At 48.9% G+C, this 17,079-nt stretch overlaps 1 protein-coding gene across 1 annotated transcript in view; it reads left to right on the top strand.

Annotated features, from left to right (window-relative positions):
- The window catches only part of AUTS2 (activator of transcription and developmental regulator AUTS2), a 1,037,388-nt gene that overhangs the window by 876,233 nt on the left and 144,076 nt on the right, over positions 1 to 17,079 (top strand). The gene's annotated exons all lie outside the window — the stretch shown is intronic.

The following is a 17,079-nucleotide window of genomic DNA, read 5'->3' as shown; positions in this document are numbered from 1 at the left end:
TCATTCCTGGGATTCGCTCTCTGTTCTCGTGTGCCCGTCTCCATCTTTCTCGTCTCTTCTCCTCCAGAAATCCGTTAAGATCAGCGTCTCCGGGGGCTCCGCAGGTTTCTTCACGCTCGGAAATGCTGGGCACCTGGGCCAAGAAACATCAGCTCATTTAAACCAGTCACAGTGCCCTCCAGGCCGACTGGGACGGGCCTCGTGTTTGAGGCTCCTGCTCAGTGATAGAACTTAAAATTCCAGTCCCTCTGGTAAAATTTGATTACATGTCCCTATCCAACATTGGAACCGCTCACTGCTATTTTTGTGGTTACTGAACTCCCCACACGTTCCCCCCACTATTTCAAGGGCGTAGCCGCTTGGCTGTAATAACTGTTCATACTATTTTCCTCAACAATTTTAGGTAGAGATCAACATGATATTTATTTTATAAAATCCTGTAAACTCCTTCCCCTTGCGTTTTTGCTGCACATATGCCCACCAAGAAAAGAAACTATCCTTCACATCATAGCCGAAGTACAAATGAAATGAGATGAATTTCTCACTTTGCCGTACTATATGCCGCTTCTCCCTTTGTGAAAAAGAGATACAAAAGAGGAAGAAGAAAACACTGGTCGACATAAATAGCACTAAATATAAACGGTAGAAATGGGCTTCTGAGCTTTAAACTGTGCGGGGAAGTTGTTATGGCAACCTGAAGTTGTCTTCGGTGGGGGAGATGTGTCAGTATTAATGAGATAAGATCGAACTTGTGGCTCCAATGGTAACTGTGTTCTCCAAGATTTTGCTTCCTTCCGAGACCAAGAAGCAAAGCTGTTGTTTTATCAGTGACATCTAGATTTAGCAGTGGGAGACAAATCGGGTGGGTAGCAAGGCCTGGCATTAGGTTTCCAGACTGAGCTTTATAATCCCCTGTTTGGAGGAATTAGATCCACTCCTAACACGCCTGCTTCAGTTACTCTCGTTCTAAGCATGTAGTTTTCAACTTAGGGATGAGTCCCGTAGACAGACCGTTAATTCCCTAAAGGGAGCCTGAAGTTCACGTAAATGTAAGGAATTTTGTGACTGGAAGAGATTTTTCTACAGGGAAAGTGTGAGAAGAGATCCTTGACGCTGGAACTGTCCAGGGGGGTGACTCCCCCCGAGCAGAGATCGGCTGCGGGTCGGGATCTCCCAACAGAGAAGAAACCCTGATGTCTGGAGGGAGGGAGAAAATGCAAATCAACAGGAAATAGGAAGCCTGGTTCTAGCTGAGGGGAAGGGGTTCCCGGGCATCCAGAGCAGATACCGCCACATGTGGGTTTCGACTCTTGAGTTTGGAGGAGGAAGAGGGAGGTGAGAGCCTGAGCCTGCCCTCGTAATAGAAAGAAATCAATAATAAAACGTGTTTTACAAACGGTAATCTGAGAGGCGAATTATTCTGTTTCCTAAAGCTAGAGATGTGCGTAGAACAAGGCCTCAATTTCAGGGCCAGGGGGTGGGAGTGTGGTGTGAATGAGGATCAGCAGTGTGAGTGGTCTTCTAGAACGTGCTGTCTAGAAAGGGACTGCTGAGCCCCAGGGCACAAAGAGAAAGAAGAGAAAAGCAAGGGTGAGCAAAACCAAGAATGGGCTAATGGCGCCCAGTGGAACCTGTCCCCAGATACCGGTTAGCTGGTGAAGGAGGAATGTCACCCGCAGACCGTCGGATGGGAAAGTCTAGAAAATGCCAGCGCTGCAAAACGGAAGTGCTCTGCAACCTGTCTTCAGTGCCGTCTTTACCTAGCGGGAATAAAGAGCCAAAATCAGCCAGAGCGGTGTAGATGCTAATTTAAAAAAAAAAAAAAAAAATGTTTTTTAAGTCTTAATATTTCACAGCCCCTTTTACAAAGCCCCTTCGTGAGTAGTATTCCATTTGGTTTGCACCGCCGTCCTGTGCACTAGGCAGAACCGAGGGTTCCCCCCGTTTTACGAGGGGTAAAAGGGAGGAGCTTGCAGGGCCGGGCCGACCTGGCAGAGCTGCGTGGGTTCCAAGGGCTGAACGCAGAAGTTCGGCCCAGGCCGTTCAGACCCTCTCCTCTTTCTGTGGCAGGGCACCTCAAGAAGCCGAACGAACCCTCCCTGTGAAGAAGCGTCGTCAACTCACAGAATTCACGTAAAATCCCTTGAAAGGGCTCCTCCTTTCATCGCAGGCTGCCCTTCTTGCGGCCGGCGTATCCACCAAACGTCACCGCTTCACTGCCCGCAGCCCTGCCAGCGGGAACGCGCTGCCAGCCTGCCGAGTGCAGGACGCGCCCTGGTGAAGTGGCAGAATGTGGAGAGGGGACAGTGGAGCTCTCCTGGGGCGGCGCGCCGGCGACCAGAGTTCCCGAGGGGCAGTGGGGAAACCGGGCTCTGTATCTTCCTCGGGAGCGGTATCCAGGCCCTCACTTGGTCTTGCTTTCCAAATAAATAAATATCAGAGAGGAGAGCTGAGGTCAGTCTAGAAAATTAGAATTTGCTTGGGGGAAAAAATATGTTCTGCAAAAGATAAACAGTGGCTTGCAGCTTCACTGTCGGAACATTTGTTACAAGGTCCTGGTATTGATCTTTTATCACCCAATTTCCACCGGGAGCCGTGATATATTACCACGCTGGGAAGCACTAATGCAAGTGTGTGAATCAGGGGAGACCCGAGACGGTATCTGCAGCGAGGCGGCATCCACTTGGGGGGGGGGGGGGGGGGGGGGGGGGGGCGCGAGCTGCAGAATCCCGAGGGGAGTTGTGCGTTGTGCTGTGTGCAAATGCATATCCGTGCCGGGGAGTGTTACGGGTTTATGAGGAGAGTGATTAAAATTGCATCAAAGAGGCTTGTGAAGCTTATGGTTCAAGTTAACTGTATGAAGTAAACAGCCTTTAACGGCCTCCTGGGAGTGTGACAGATAGTCTGTGGGTGTTACGGCAACATGGTACTGGTGAATGTTCTGGCCATCCCAAACTAATCACCATCTGTGAGCATGGGTCTCTGGGGAGCGTCTGGTGGTTGGACAATCATGGTAGTTAGCATTTTTAATCAGCTTCTGTGCGGCACAGATAGAAACCTTATGCTCAAGCCTTTATTTTTCCTCTCTGCGTGGAATTACTTACGACGACGATAGCAGAGCTGACAAGGATTGGGGATGTACTTCTGCAAGATGCATCTTGTGATTCCTTCCATCCCTTCTTCCCTGGCCCCCAGCCTGACCTGAAAATTAGCCAGAACACTTGCTCGCGGTCGCTGCTCTTACTGCTTCTGTTTGCCGCCGGCAGAAGGGACCCCGGGGGCGGAGGGGAGGGAGGCTGCTTCTGCGTTCAGTGGGACGTGCCGTCTCGGGTCAGTGCCTGGAGTTTGATGCTCCTGTCTCGCCTCCTTTTGCCCTCTGATTGCTCTTTCCGTCCCCACCCTCCCGACTCCCGCTCTCACACACACAGAGCCATCAGGCGCTGGCTCCTTTCTTTCCTGTTATATTCCTATTATTTTTATTTCGGGGTGACGTTACCCGAGGGCTACAGCCGGACGCCAGACATGACAGAAGGTCAGTGGCAGCGCCCTCAGGAGTAGGCAGGCCTGCAGACAGCTGGGTTCTCCGACTGAGGCTCAGAGGAGAAGCTCGCTCTCAGCTTAGCTTCTGTTACATAACAAACCGCCCCCAAACTTGGTGAGTTAAAACAACGACTATCGCGTATAGGTCACGGCTCTGTGGGTCAAGCGGGTGCTGGTGCTCGTCTGGGCCAGCTCGGGAGATTGCTGCCGGACTCTCTCAATTGTCCGTGCTCAGCTGGGCTTGCCGACCTAGGGGCCTTCCCTTGGCATCTGGCAGCCTCGGCTGAGACTCATTTCTGCTCCATAGGGTGGCTCACCTCGGCCTCGGTCCACATGATCTCTCTCTGCTCCAGGTTCTAAGGGTTCTAAGGAGGAATTGAGTGTTCAACTTGGTAACTCAGTTCTCTTCAAATTTCAAAGAATGGATCCACTCCTCCTTTTTGGTTTCTTTTTCCTTTCACCCCCCCAATCTTGAATGGGTTGTAATTCTCACTTTTGTAGCTGTGGATGGGCATGGCAAGAAGACCAGAGGGTCAGTCACGGAGGAGAGCAGGAGCCTCTGGTTCAGGGGAGGCCTGGATGGCGCGTCGTCGTCAAAGAAAACGGTCCAGGTGCTGGAGCAGCCGGAACGTGGCCAGGCCTCTTTTCTAACAGGGGTCCTTCCCGCCTTGGTCTGAACTCTGCCTCGTGGCTGTAGCTGCTGAGGAGAGAACCTTGGCTTTTCTCCTTGCTTTTCTCCCAAATGAGGTGTTTCAGACGGCCCTCAGAATGTTTTCTTCGCGGGCGGCACAGGTCTTTTTCTGCTCAGCTGACTCTCACACCCTGCGGAAGCCCCGTGCGGGGACGAGGCTCTCGTTCAGGGCTCTGTTATGGGCGAGGCCCTCAATATTGCCTCGATAGCGATGCGAGCGGAAGCGTAGAAGAGATCGGATGTGAAGTCGCTGCAGATTCAGTCTCCTCGTCGGAAAGAAAGTGGGACTGGACCATGGCTCTTCCTCTCCGACTGGAGCCGGAACTCAGCCAGGGAGCGGCAGGGAGCTGGGTGACAGTGGCTGCCGCGTCCCGCCGGAGCGGGACTGACCTTTTGTAGCAGCCGAGTGTGGGGGCGGCGTGGGCACGCGGGGCTCCGCGCAGCAGTGGCCTCCCGCAGGTGGTGGAAGTAGCGTCACGGGAACCCTCGCTCCGCTCCGCTCTGCCCTCCCCTTGGTGGCCTTCAGTCCGGAGAAGAGTGGATGGCAGTGAATAAAGTGAGACTCTTCGTGGCGCCAGCCCTGTGAGGTGACCGTTCTGTCGCACTCAAGGAGATGGCCCACCGAGGGGACGATCCCGTATCCCCCGTTCCCCTGCCTACAAGGTGACCAGCTGCCATCTTGGATCAGTACTGTGGGACAGAAGGACTGGTGTTCCGCAGAGGCTTGGATGAGATGGCTTCACGGCGCTGCTCATCTGCTGCTGGTTAAGAATCCACGGACTCAAGGGTTGCCTTCCGGTGCCTGGAAGAGCTGGCACTTTAGGGAACACCAAGGGAGAGATCTTTCGCGTTTGAGATTTTTCAGCAAGCCGAAGATATGGAAGATGTACTATTCGGGGGTTTCTGGGAATATACGTTTTTGTTTTTGTTTTTTTTATTGTTTCTTTAAATCAGAACGCAGAGAACAGTATCTCCACACGTTTTGTCACCCAGCACGAGACCACGTAATAGTCGTAACGACGATGAGGATGACGATGGAGGCAGCGGTAATGACGGGCTCACTGCGTGCCAGGCGCTGATCTGAGTACGTTACACGTATCTGCTCACTTCATTCTTAGGACGACTTTGTAAGTCCTAGAGTCGTCCGCATTTTCATATATGACAAGACTGAGCGACCAAAGGGTGAAGTGATGTAGCTAGAGTCACACAACGAATCCGTTAGGGTTAGGATTTGAGGAGGTTTGACTCCAGAGTCTGTGCTCTCTACTACACCTGTGCACGTTTGGTAGAATCTCATTACAATATATATATGTGTTATATATTTTTTTAATTGTAAAAGAGGGCTGCATAGAATTGGGCTACTGATTTTACATATTACCAAATAAGAATTTTAAAAAATACAAATACCCTGTCCTATCACCATTATCTCATACAAAAAAAAAAAAAAAAAAAAAAAGTAGTGGTTAAGAGCTCTGAAGTCAAATTTGGATGATACTACTCACTAGGAAGTCATATGACCTTGAGAAATTTAAATAACCCCTCGGCCTCAGTTCCCTCATTGTAAAATGGAGTTGATTATAACAGTACCTACCTTATGGGATAATTGGCAGGAGTCAATGAAATACTATATGTAAGCCACTGAGGGCCTAGCACGGAGAAGCATTTGATACCTTTTATATTATGATTATTACTATTCACACCAAAGAAGCAAGAAGTATACAATATTAGAATAATATCAAATACATTGAAGTTTAGATTGCAAACTCACTGCCCTGTTTTCCCCCATCTTACTTGGTCATAGGCCACACGTGATCTGGGAGCCATTACTGACTTGGTCTGTTTCCATCTTCTTTTTTTTTTTTTTAATTTTTTAATGTTTATTTTTGAGAGAGACAGACAGAGCGTGACCAGGGGAGGGGCAGAGAGAGAGGGAGACACAGAATCGGAAGCAGGCTCCAGCTCTGAGCTGTCAGCACAGAGCCCGACTAAGGGTTTGAACCTACAAACCGTGAGATCATGACCTGAGCCAAAGTCAGATGCTTAACCGACCGAACCACCCAGGCGCCCCTAGAGACTAAGGTCCTTTTTAGTGGAGGAATCATAAGCAACGGGAGGGAAAACGTTTTCAACTGTAGAGCATTCGATGCATGGCCAACCCTCTAACCAGCTTGGCTTCTGGTCCCCAGGCCTCCCGCACACCACCACTCCGCTGTCCCGGCTTGAGACTGTACGGCTGAGAACCCACACCCAACATGTCACCCCCTCTTTCGGTCATTTACGTGTTCGGTGCCCATTCCCAGCCACCCTGGAGAACAAGGGCAAATACTCAGTCTTCCTTATATGCCCCCAGCAGGACTCAGCAGGAGATTCACACACAGTAGGTCCTTCATAAATCTACCAAAAGCAAAATCAGAGCATTTGACCTGTAACTAGGATCTGTGTAGTTACACCCGTCAACTCCCAAGTCGTTAGGCATCGTGTTTTTGCTGTTGTCTAATCCAAGCTTGAGTCTTTCAGAATAATGTCATTTTGTTAAAGATTAACAGCAGGCTGTGTTTTTGTATCCTGCTAAAATATGTCAAACAATTGGGGGAGAAGAGGGCTTTCTTTCCGGAGTTGATTTATATTATATTAATTAACTCTGTTGACTTTACACCATGCTTTGCAGTCAAATTAAGATTTTCCAGCAGGCAACTCCCTCCATTTCATTTAAAGGTACCCAGTGTTGCTGTGGTAGGAATGGAGGGGATCGGGTCTGGAGAAATCTCACACTTAACCCTTCAGTGAGAGGTGCCGTGCAGTGTCAGCACGGGAAGGGCAATCCAGCTCTCTCTTCTCGAGAGAGATCAAACGGTACTCATCCGAGAGCCATTTTACCACCTTCAGAGAACCCTGAGGGTCAAGTAAAAGGGGAAATGAAGGCAGATGGGGAATTAAAGACAGAGGAGCAGAAATTGCATCAAGGGAAGAATGTAAATATTTCAGTAGATTGAGGAACATAGGGCCGCTGAGCAGAATGTTTGGTCCGGGGGTGGCGAGGGACGCCCAGGCGTCTGCAGGATCACAGAGCTGCCATGACATGTGGCCTTTGTCCTTTCAAAGGGATAAAATGCTTTGATGCTTAAAGCCACAACAGTACGTGTCTTTGACATCGGGGGGAAACGTGTTATATTTTACTTACAGATTTTTAGGTGACAGGTTTGTTGTTTTTTTAATCTGTCTAATGTCTGGTTCTTACATTGTTAGTACGTATGAACTTTTACAATTTGTACTTCTCTTGCTTAAAGGAAGAAGGTACCAGGCGTTTTATACCACGCCTTTCCCGTAACAGGTTCCCTAGTCACTCCATAGAATGTTCATGCATTCATTCCTCAAACATGGATGAAGTGCTTTAACCGTGAGCCAGATACAATGCTAGGTTCTAAGTGACTAAAGGGGCTTAAAAAAAAAGTCCCTGGCCCCTTGGCATGAGCACTTAGTGAATTCTCGGGCACGCTTGGTGATAGTCACCTTGGGAGGCGTAGACCTCGAACTGAGAGGTGGGCACCTAGGAGTAAGACTGCCGTTGTGTGCAAAAAGTGGCCCTCAGGCCGGCGTCTCTCTGGGGCCCCTGTTCCCAGCGCACTGGGGCCTCTGGGAGCGTTGGCCAAGGGATCTGTACTTCATACACGGGGGAGTTCCCCGCAGTTCTGTGGTTCCGGCTCCTGAGGCTTCTTTATGGGGGAGTTGCCCGCTGTCATAAAGTTGTAGGGCACCAAGAACCCCTTCCCTTCTGGATGGCTCACTCCCCACCACCGTGGGCTTCTCTTTGGTCTTTGCCGCCATGTTGCTCTTTGCCAGCAGAAGGTAGTTTGGGGCTCTCTGGCAACTTGGAAGACATCCTTTCCTCTGGCCAGGATGGTCTTGCGGATTCTGTCGTGAAGCCAACAGTCGGGCTGTGAATAGCCTAAACCCACCCAGCACTTCTTTCAAAAGCCCTGCAGAACTAGGTCATCGGGCTGTCGGGTGGTTCTTCCTCGGATTATGCGGTGCCGCGACGTTTCGCGTCCACTGCCTGCGGAATACCGAACTTGTTTCCAAACTAAATAGTTTCCAATGAGGACTTAATGGGAGCTTTTCATTTGAAATAGGTTGAAAACAAGCCATTTCCTACTCCCATTTCAAACAAATGTTGGTCCAATTATTTTCCTTTTTTTAACATAAAGTTAAATGGACTATTCTGCCCATCCCTGGCTGAGCTGAACCATGATTTCTCTTGATTATGCTTTTATGCTGTGAATCGCAAGGCTCCAGAGACATAATGGACGTCTGTGGGAGAGTGGCAGTAATTTTTAAAATTCTGCCAGCGCCTGTCAGCTTTCACTCCGGTGCCTGCTGCGCAAGAAGAAAGCACCCCACCAGAAGAAAAAAATCTGCCAACAAAACCAGCACTGTCCGCCCGTCCTGTGGGGGCTGGCACCAGACGGGCCTCCCCTCTGCAAGTCTATGTGGGCCTTGCACTCAGCCACCGGAGAAGCCCGGTTTCCAACTCTCCAGCCCTCCTCCTCCCCCTGTTTTCCAGCCATTAGCTTTTTGTGGTGTCGAGGGTTTCTCTCCCCACCCTCCTTAGTCTCATTTTTCTTAGTTTTACTTGGACCATGGCCCCAGGGAAAAGGAACTCCTGGCACCCTGCCTTCCGCTTGGTCCTTTACCTCCAGCAGCCTAACAGAATGGAAAAGAGAACGCCTCACAGGCTTTCTCCTTGGGTGGTGAGGCTATTTGGTATTTTGTGTGTGTTTTTCGGTGGCGGTGGTGGTCATCATCCTGGATTTGTCGAAAGTTCCAGAAAACTTGGGAGGAGAAAGTGCTTCTGGCCACCAGCTTCTGTCTTTGCTAAGGACAGCTACCCCACCAGCAGGTTTCTGGGGAACCTACCGAGCAATGGCTTCTAATGGGAACAGTCTCTGCTCTCACCCAGCAGTTCCAAGAATTTAACTAGCCCCACGGAAGGGCGGGGGGAGAAAAAAACAGCCCTCAATCCCAGCTGCCGACTCGAGAAGCACAAAATACTCGCTTGGTTTTTGGTGAAAGCCCTTTATGCCTGCCCGGATGTCTCTGGTGCAGGAGCGGTCAGGGCTTTGGCTTTGGAAGGAGGTGGAAGATGTTTGGTGGCTTCCCCCTCGCGGGTCCGACTCGCGGTGTTCGTTCGGGAGGTGCTCGGCGTCGCCGTCCACGTGTTCCGTGGGGCTCGCACGCTCCTGCGAGTTCCCTGCAGAGAGGCGCCACCTGCTTAGGCCGGCGAGGCCACAGACCTCCAATCGCAGCACCACTGCGCCTCTCCCCTGCAAAACCCCGACTGTGGTGCACCTGGCGGCCTCTCCCTCTGCCTGTGAGGTGGAAGGTGGCAGGCAACTTCGTGAGCGTGGGAGAATATCGGAGCTGCCCAGCGCTCTGGAGAGGTCGCCTAATGCGGGCCTGTACCTCTGGGAATGTCTTCAGCATCACCGGAGAGAGGCGGTCTGGCCTCCGCCTGAATCTCCTGTGCTGGAGAACAGCCCTGAGCAAGGACCCGGAGGAAACCTCTAATTCTCATAAGATTTCCCCCTGTGTGAAGTGAGGTCTGTTACTTCCTCCCCTTGGTCTGCCCCTCCTGGAGCCGCCAAGAATAAGTCCAGTGTCCTTGCTGTCATCCCTCCGGACACTTGGAACTTCTTCTTCTCCGGGCCTGTGTTCGATCCTTCCAGCCGTGCCCCACATCGCTTGCTTCCCCAACCCCATGCCATTGGAGTCCTCTCCTCCAGACACGCTAGGGTTTGTTAATTCTCAGGTCTGAGCTCCCCAGAATGGAGCGAGGGGCTCTCACTGCCTTTGACAGAGACCCGTGGCACCTTCCAGCAGTATTGGCTTTTGCTGGTGGTTTGACCGGAAAACGTTCGTGTCTTCCGAACTCCATTGGAGTCTCTCTTTACATCTAGAACCATTGGGTATATTGGTTCCACCTCTGCGTGTGTGTTTGTTGTTTCTCAACCCGTGTGCAAAGTACAGACGTTCCTGATCAAAGGGCATCTTATCGGGATGAGATACTTTGGCATCTGTGTTTCACCATCACACTGCCCCTTCCAGCTTCAAGTCATATGAAAATTGAGCTCATCCCCTGGGTGCCAGACACCGCGCTGGGCTGGGGCCACAGCACGGAATAGGACAGGCACAGTTACTTCCCAAACTGCTCATTGGGACAGACAAGTGCTTGAGACGGGACATGCAGAAGCACACAGGCAGGTGCTTAACACATTCAGGCTTTCCGGAAAATGTAGCACCCGTGAGTAGGAGTTGGCCGAGGGATTACTGTTCCCGGCAGGGGGAACTGCGAACGCAGCGGGAGAGGTGACGGAAAGCACGGCACCTGCCGTCACTGCCTGCAGATCACGCCCTCCATCCTCGTCAGTGGCTAATACGGATGTGCAGCCTGATGGGTAGAAGAAATTACAGTGAAGACCTTCATCGTCTCCCTTTGGGCACATCAAACATTTATGAGCTCACCTAATTGCATTTGTGTCCCAACCACACTCCTCTGTCTTGACCATCTGAATTGCATGTGAAAGCGCATTCGTGTCTCACCGAATACGGGCCTGCCCTCTCTACATTATTTTCCAAGCTTATCGGTCTCCTACCCTGTGAAAACGGTCTTGTTCTCATGACTTGTTCCTCATAACCCCCGTTGGCTTCACGCGAGCACCAGTTCCCCGGCCGTCCTCCTGATCACCTGTCTTATTTTCCAGGTCACTCGTGAGCATAATAGGTCACTGGCAGGGCTGTGCCTGGAACCCCAGTGTCTGACTCCCTTGTCCAGAGGTCTGTCCTTCCCACCATTCTGCCCTCCCGTGCCCACCTTTGAAGAGCAGACACGACACGAGGTTCTTTTTGAGAGCATCTGGTCCGTCCCTGCTGTGCGGTTTAGAGGAGCCAGGAGGCCAGGCGGGTCTTTACCCAGCTGAGAATGGGAAGGGAGGTGCCCAGGTAGCAGCCACGGCCATAGGCTTGCTCGTGGCTTCCCTCAGAAGGCCTTTGGAGTAAACAGACGCAAGGCTCTATGGTGAATAAAACATCCTGGCGTTTATTCTCTCCTTTGTTTCTCACCCCCGTGAAGTCAGTGGGAAAACATTCTTGTTCCCATTTAGTACATGGGACTCAAAGAACAGGAGAGACTTACATACTAAGTAACCAAGCTCCGGTGCCCCCAAGATCTTCTGGCTTCCCTCCTGTCCCTATCTCAATGATGATATCAACCCTCTGACCTCTCCCCTCTCCAGAATGCTGGCTGGGTGATTGGGTAATGGAATATAAATAGAAGGAAAGAAAAAAATAGATTAAGTTCCAAGCACTAGTAGGCTGACGACTGAATACTGAGGCCCACTCAGACCTTTAGATCATTTTCCTGTCACTCCAGAGCTGAAAAGCAACAAGTGACAGCCAACAATCCCTAGGCTTAACCCGACGGTCTTGTAGAAACAAGCCCAAGTATGAGCTATTCTAAGCAGGATGACAGGATTGGAATTCGGTCATGTTTCAGATGTACTTTTAGATCCAAATAGAGAAGGAGTCTTGTAAAGAGCCCTATAAAAATGGTTTAAAATAACAAGCTGGCGGAGAAAGGAATGTAGACGCAGAGAGCCGGGGTGCTGCTCCATTCGGAGCATGCTCACCACAGTTACCGGAGGGGTACTGACAGGATCCCTTTGCTGAGCCTAGCAGTACCCTTAGCTTGCTCCCAGGCTCGGGAACCAAGGGCCGCCTCCTAATTGAGGGGTGTTAATTGTCTAGATCCTTTAGGTGAATCAGAAATAGGCCAGGGTAGCCGTTTCCCTAACAGGTACGGAGTGCCTTGGTAGAACGGTGACGAAAACCATCGCCATGTTTCTGGTCTGGGACTTGTTGAGTTTTTCGAGTCTAGAACTCCAGAGTCTGGGGCTCCTCGATTCCTTAGCAAGAGCAAAGGGACGAGTACTCTGTGTTACAGTCCTTGGTGAATTAGACCTTGAGACTTCATAATTAAAATGGATTTAATAGAGGAAGGGAGGCTGGGATATCTGCCCCAGTAAGCAGGCATCTTCTGTCAGTAGGAGAGTGTGTCCTTTGTATTTAAACAGCTTCTCCAAAAGGCTCTAAATGAGATTTGGGACTTAAACAAGATTTGGTGTGATTTGCTAATTACCCAAGTTACTATTACCTGATTAACACAGGAACCCTAATAGTCTGTTGCAGTGTCTTTCTTCCGGGTGCCAAGAGGCTTGACATCTGTCACCTGTTCACTTGGAGGCATTTTAATTAACCCAAATTATGGATGTCTTTTCTGCTTTATGATTTGGTGCCTGGATTTTATATTTAAAAGTTAATAACCACCTAAAGGAGGTTTGCTGCCAAAATACGAGAGTCTGACAAATCTGTTTGTGGTGGAGAATCAGGCGGAGTTCTTGGTGTATTCCCGGCCGTCAGCCTGGGAAGCGATACAGCGGGCACGGAGGACGGCTTCCCGGTGACCAGTCACAGACCTCAAGAAAGAACACCCTCACCTCTCTCTGTGCCTTCCCAGCCTTGACTAAGGCCTCTGACCCAGGGCTGATGTAACTGCACGGGGTTCGAGCCGAAGAAGCTACATGGCTTTCTCAGGGGCGCGCAGGAAGCCAGGACGGCATTCGGACGAAATGAGAATAATTAGTTTAAAAAAAACAATAGCGGGGCGCCTGGGTGGCTCAGTCGGTTAAGCGTCCGACTTCAGCCAGGTCACGATCTCGCGGTCCGTGAGTTCGAGCCCCGCGTCAGGCTCTGGGCTGATGGCTCGGAGCCTGGAGCCTGTTTCCGATTCTGTGTCTCCCTCTCTCTCTGCCCCTCCCCCGTTCATGCTCTGTCTCTCTCTGTCCCAAAAATAAATAAAAAACGTTGAAAAAAAAATTTTTAAAAAAAAAAAACAATAGCGATCATGGCTTTTTCGCTCTGACCACCAGAAGGCTCTGCTGACTTTCATTCCCGAGGTGGGGTTTCAGTGCGGATAAAGGCAGCCAAGGTTAGAGCCTCAGCAAGTTTCCCATAAGGTCGGAACTGTTTCAGGGGATGCCGGGGCGCTTTGCACCGCAGCTGGTGACCGGTTTCTCCCTCAAATAAAGACGGCTCGTTTAGCCGGTTCTGAGTTCCGAAGCTTGTCTCCGCACGCGCTCTGCTCTGAGAGGACACCGTCCCAGGAGCCTGGGGCCCACGTGCTTAGTGACCAGAATCTTCTCCAGAACCAGGGACCTGGGTCCGCACAGAGACCAGATTGCAAGTCAGAAGGTGGAAAACTGGGGGCCATCCCCCGAGCCAGTGTGCCCTGCCTTGCCTTTAGATGGGAAGAGATTCCTAGGGTTGGGCCTGGGGTCTGCGCCGAGGACAGAGGGCCCTCTAGGGTTTGCTTACTGCGTGTCTTCCACTGAAGTTCCCACACTGTTCAAGTTCACTGGGTGTTGAAGAAGAATAACCCGCCTGAGGCACAAACTGGTGGCCTTAAGAAGTGATGAGTTCCTCCAGGGCACCAGGAGACCAGGCGCTCTAAATGGTACCCCGACGCACTGGGGAAGTTAACCTCATTCACCTTCCACGGATGAGCACATCATTCCCAGAAAATCGTTCGTTCGTGTTTGACCAGGCGCAGCCCCAGTGTGGATGGCAAAGTTCTCTTTTGACCTCCCGAGTTAACCATGATCTTTCTCTCTTCTGTCTCAGCCGAGCTTTTTTCTTCCGGAAAGAGATAGTACCTCACGGCTCTAGAATTAGCGTCAGAGGCCTCACCTCTGCCTCTCCTCACGCAGACATCTCCCCACCCAGGGTTGTTGGTATTTCTGCGGCTGTGTCACCGCGGACGAGGCGACTCGGTTCCCTGACAGTGAGGCTGGGGGCCGGGGGCAAGGAGACCGGCCTTGAGTTCATATTTGTTGAAACTGTTCCTTGGAAGTTTACTAGACCATGCCGTCTACTTTTATATATGCTGCACGTTTTCCAGAAGAAAGAGTTAAGAATAGGGATATCAGGTGCCTTGGACAGTATTCTCCCCAGGCCAGAGTGGAGGTAACGAATGAAGGTTATCTGCCTGGGATGTTAACCAAAATAAGGATTTAGCTGTGGAGCAGTGAGAACACTGGTACAGGGTTATTTTTTACAGTTTCAACATAACACACTCTTATCAGAAAAAATATTCAAGTACAACCAGGGAGCATTGCCACTGTACACGTTTTGGCATCGAAGCCTTTTTATGTGGCTGTTACCCCAAAATGTGCGTGCTTCTGCAGCTTGTAACTTTTTTTTAATTTCAGCTTTACTAAAATATAATTGACAAATAAATTTATCACATGGTTAAAGTATACATCGTGGTGACTTAAATTTACACATGCATTGAGAAAGGATTTTAGTTCATTAAAATCCATCACCTCACTTTCCTTCCTGCCTTCCTTCCATCTTTCCAGCCTTCCTTCCATCATCTTTCCTTCCATTCATCTTTCTTTCCCCCCTTCCTTCCTTCCTTCCTTCCTTCCTTCCTTCCATCCTTCCTTCCTTCCTTCCTTCCTTCCTTCCTTCCTTCCGCTTTCTTTCTTTCTTTCTTTCTTTCTTTCGGCGACAGTGGTTGATGGTGATGGTGGTGGTAACACTTAAGTCCTACTCTGTTAGCAAATTTCTTGTTCAGCCATGAGAAAGAAAGAAATCCAGACATTTGCAACAACATGGACAGACCTTGAGGGCATTATGCTAAGTGAGATACACCAGACAGAGAAAGACAAATAGTGCAGGGTATCAATTACATGTGAAACCAAGGCGGGGAGTCAAACCCATAAAACAGAGAGCAAAAAAGTCGTTTTCAGGGGCGGGGGGGGTGTAGGTAATAGGGAAACATTGGTAAAAGGTACAACTTGCGGCTGTAAGATGAGTAAGGTTTGAGGATCTAATGTAAAGCATGGTGACTATAGTTGACAGTGCTTAATTTTAGATTTTGTTTTCTTTTGCTTCGTCATTTTCTGTTTTGATTTCTTTTCAAATGAGATTATATTAAGTATATTATTCATCAGCTTGTTTTAATAGCTTTGTTCAAATATAATTTATGAGCCATAAAGTTCACTCATACTAAGTGGACAATTGAATGGTTTTTGGTAAATTTGCAGGGTTGTGTAACCATCACCTCAATTAAGTTTTAGAACATTTTCATCATGCCAGTAAAATCCCTTACGCCCATTTGCAGTCAGTCCCTATTACCTCCCCCCGGTCCAAGGCAACCACTAGTCTACTTTCTGTGTCTACAGATTTGCCCTTCCTGAACGTTTTGTGCAAATGGAATCCTACAATATGGAATCATCCGCATCTGGCTTCTTTCACTTTGCATGCTGTTGTGGGGTTCATCTGTGTTGTAGTGTTTATCGGTAGTGTATGCCCCTTTCTTGATGACTGATGCTCCGTTGAAGGGACGGAACATAGTTTTTCACCGATTCACCGATAATGGACATTTGTTTCCACTTTGGGGCTGTTATTAATCATGCTTCCATGAACATTCATCTACACATCTTTGAGTGGATGTATGTTTTCATTTCTCCCGCTTGATACCTAGGAAAGAATAGCTGGGTCATACGGGAAATTTCTGCTTAACATTTTTAAGATACCGCCAAAATGTTTTTTCCATAGTGGCTGCACCATTTCACATTCCCCCTAGTAACATACGAGTGTTCTAATTTCTCCATATCCTCGCCAACATTTGTAATTGTCTGTCTTTTTTTTATGATAGCTCTCCTTGTGGACGTGAAGTGGTATCTCAATGTGGTTTTAATTTGCATTTCTCTGATGGCTAATGATGTTGAGCGGCTTTTCATGTGTTCTTGGCCATTTGTATATCTTCTTTGATGAAATATTATTCAAATCTTTTGCCTGTTTTTTTTTAATTAGTTTGTCTGTCTTCCTATGATTGACTTCTAAGAATTCTTTATATATTCTGGATATAAGTCCTTTATCAGGTGTATGATTTGCGAATATTTTCTGCCCATCAGCTGCTTGACTCTTCACATTTATGATGGTGTCTTTTGAATGCAGAGTTTTTAATTTTGATGAACTCCCGTCTGTCGGGTTTTTTCTTTTAGGAATCATACTTTCGTTGTATCTAAGAGCTCTTTGCCTCACACTAGTTCCCAGAGACTATCTCGGTGTTTTTTTCCTAAAAGTTTTATAATGTTAGCTCTCTCTTTTAGGCCTGTGTGATCCATTGAACTTTTGTATGGTGTGAATTAGGCATTTCATCTTTTTGCCCGTGGATGTCCAGTTGTCCAGCACTCTTTGTTGGAAAGACCACCCTTCTCTCACTGAAATGCCTTGGCACATTTTGTCAGAATTCAGTTGACCATAAATATAATTCATTGTCATATATATTTATCTCTGGACTCATTTCTGAACCTTTGATCTGTATGTCTGTCTTTATCTCAGCACAAGACGGTCTTGATTACCATAGCTTTGAAAGATGATTTGAAATTGGAAACTGTGAGTCTTCCAATTTTATTTTTCTTCTTTTTTTTTTAATATGAAATTTATTGTCAAATTGGTTTCCGTACAACACCCGGTGCCCATCTCAACAGGTGCCCTCCTCAATGCCCATCACCCACTTTCCCCTCCCTCCCACCCCCCATCAACCCTCAATTTATTGTCAGTTTTTAAGAGTCTCTTAAAGATTGTTTTGGCTATTTGGGGTTCTTGGCATCTCTATATAAATTTTAGGATCATCTCATCAATTTCTGCAAGGAAAAAAAAAAGTCTGTTGGGATCTTGTCAGGGATTGCATTCAATCCACAGACCAATTTGGGTAGAATTGCCAT

Source organism: Panthera uncia, chromosome E3 (assembly GCF_023721935.1).
Source record: "Panthera uncia isolate 11264 chromosome E3, Puncia_PCG_1.0, whole genome shotgun sequence".
NCBI classification, from domain to species: domain Eukaryota; kingdom Metazoa; phylum Chordata; class Mammalia; order Carnivora; family Felidae; genus Panthera; species Panthera uncia.
This window is presented reverse-complemented; position numbering and strand designations above follow the sequence as displayed.